This window comes from Austrofundulus limnaeus, unplaced genomic scaffold (genome assembly GCF_001266775.1).
Source record: "Austrofundulus limnaeus strain Quisiro unplaced genomic scaffold, Austrofundulus_limnaeus-1.0 Scaffold34, whole genome shotgun sequence".
Taxonomy (NCBI): Eukaryota; Metazoa; Chordata; class Actinopteri; order Cyprinodontiformes; family Rivulidae; genus Austrofundulus; species Austrofundulus limnaeus.
In genome coordinates, this window is record NW_013952436.1 from 261,251 (window position 1) to 264,459 (window position 3,209).

The window sequence follows — 3,209 nt, forward strand, 5'->3', positions numbered from 1 at the left end:
GCACACAAACATCAAAATTAGCACAGAAACAGTACTATATAACATTTTAGACACATTCTAGACAGTTCATCAGCTAAAAAAAGTTAATTTTGGGGTAAGTTACTCTTTAAGGTTTAGTTATTACAGCTGGAGTTGCTCAGACATCAATTTTGGTCAGAATCAAACTCTGTTTATCTAAACCGGGGTTATTCAGAGAGCTATCTACAACAGGTAGGATATTAATTATTTGTAATGTCTCCACAGCACTCAACTGGAAACTTTGTCTTTACTGATGTTTTAATTTTTGTGYTGCAGGAAGCTGGTGCCTAGTCTAACAGTCACTGTATGAGAGGCGGGGTACAGAGTAAGAACATGKAAACCCTTGACAAGAAGACCGTGTGACACCAACCACTGCACCACCGTGCCACCCCCACTAAAAAAAAATTTCAGATTAGTTCTTAACAAGAATAATAGGCTTGCTGGGCACATCTCAAGTATCCCGTCAAATCTACTTTTATCGGATTTTCTTTTTAAACAGTTTTTCGTCTTTGTGTTGGAACACCGGGCGCCTCGCATTTGCATAAAGGAACACCTTGCAGATTTCCCTAAAACGGACAGCGAGACATTAGCATCTCATTTCTTCGGGGCATGAGTCATCTTCAGTACAGTCAGCTCTCCTGACAATTAAAGCAGAGCTGAAAGTGATCCTTGTAAAATACAGAACTACAGTGAGGGCCCTGAGATATTTTAGTATTCCAGCTGCCAGGAAGAGTTTCACTCTTAAAGATATCATTTTTATTTTTTTATTTTTGCAAGCAGTAGGACTGTATGCATTAACAAAATGTGGCCTTGGGGATGATAAAAGAAATGAGGCCTAATTATCACACTTGAAATGTGTGTGCAGAGTCCACAGTCAAACTGTTTCACACATTATAGGGCTTCTCATTTTTGTTTTAAACATTTAGTAATATATTTCATTACGTGATACCTCAGCCAACTACTTCACTTCATAGTAAAGGGCAACTTCTGTGATATGAGAACAATATTTTCATGTATATAAGATGAGTTTTTAAAGCAATTATATCATTATCATTATTACTGCATGCTTTTCTTTTGGCGTTTTGACTGCCTTATTGTGTGAATCAGCAAAGTTAGAAAGCCCAAAGTCAAATTCAAAGGCAGGTTTTGCTTCTCACATTGAGGACATTGCTCTTGGGTTGTCTAAAAAATGTCTTTTGTAGTCCAGTTTCTTTTTTACTTCTTTGCTCTAAGGAATTATTTTTGAAGCGGGATGTGTGAAGAATAGGTTTTTTTTATCTGTAGTAGTCAGCAGTTACAATTTAGGTTTGGAGAATCAGGAAAGGATTTTTTTAAAGAAGTCAAAACAAAGTTTAGCCTGACTAAAGCCTGGTTAAAGCAATGAAAATTTCCAAAACTTTATAGCTGTCCAAGTGAAAGCTACAGTATGGATTTTTACACCACATTTTTTTTTCTTTTTACAAACTGTGCATGTATACAGTATTAACACAATGTTACACAAAATGTGGCRCAACGGCCTGTAAATCATCTTCACACACAGGACATTTTCAGTGCAAACAGCCAACAGATGCGAATGTTTTGCAGCACAAAATGTCATTTTAAAGCCGTCACTTTAACTGCTATGAAAAACTTTAATGCGTGAGGTGATTTAGATAGCAGAGATTCACTCTTAAAAGGTCTGAGTAGTATTTACCTTTATTCCTCTATAACTGTTTTTTTCTTCAAACTGAGATGGTTCTGACAGCTATGAATTACAGGTAAGATACTCACCACTCACAGGCTCTCCATACAGCTTTACCTAAAAAATAACTTTACTGACATTAGCATGACTCATATTGTTTGGTAACTTTAAAATTAAAACTCCTACTCTAAACCATTAGTGTGTCTTTAATAAGTGAGTTAACCCATCAGCTCAGGCAAGAGTGTAAAAAAGAAATCATTTCAAACTAATTAATATAAGACTTAGACAAAGAGTAATAATGTAGATTTTGAATTAAAATCTTCTTTTAAAAGAGAGCAAGTCTCAACAAGAGAAGAGCTATTTATACATGAATGAATGTCAAAATGTCAATTATTAACTGATAAAAAACAATACTAACTCTTAATGGTCATATATTTTACTGCTTCTTGGTCTTTCATCTGAMGTCTTGAGGGATAGTGAGACACTGTTCCATCATTTGTCTTGAAATCCTTTGACGTGAAGCCAAAATAGTTGGTAAAGTACAGGAATTTCTTTTACATATTTGGTTAGAACTTTATGCTAACACAATTGGTACGTCATTAAATGATTGACTGGGGGTAATGTAAATTAAATCCATCAGGGTTTTGAAAGAAATAGTGTTAGAAAACAGTGAATACATCTCACCTGGGTTCAAAATAAAATTTGGTGATCGTTATGATCCTGAATTTCTCTTGGTAAAGTTCAAAATACCCCGACACAGCTCAAATGAATTTGTTCTTCCATAACTTGCTTTAAGGTTCCTGACCAACTGGTTTCCTCCATACTTCTGTCAACTCACGTCCTTAAAGTTTTTAGTTGTCTTTTCTTGTCAGAAGAAAAGGGAAAAATCTTTTTGCTTTGGACCTGCTGTCTGATTCCATTGTTCTTCCCCTGACTTTCTTTGTGATGGGGGATTATCTTACTGACTCAAAATTGGTTGCTCTCCAACACCGTCTGACGTCCACCATTCTAAATTCGAATGTAAACACATGATTCTGCTGATTCATGTGGTAGAACCTTAGATACCTGCCRAGAATGGAAACCTATTTTAAATGAAAAGTAGAAGCAAAAATGAAAGTAACTCATCAGAAAAACACCAGTTTGTCAAGAATATGAAGTGCAGCTTCTGTTTTTACCATGCAACATTTCAAAAGTTCAAAACATTACCAAATACAGTTACAGATACAGCTATATWTTTTAATTTGCACCTTGTAGTATTTTTAAACATTTTGAATGCATTTTAAAGACATTTTAAACTAGTCAAAAAGCTGTTGTTACTGTTATTGTTTGTCACTAATACTGTATGAAGAGCACCTTCTGGTTGCCAAAAATTAAAAAGGCTATGTATATTTTCATTTGTACTTTATGAAATTTATTTTTACAGGTTTTTTTTTATTTGAAACATTTTCATTACACATTTTTAATTTATTTATTTTATGCCAACAATTTTATTTTTTGAATTGTCTATTTT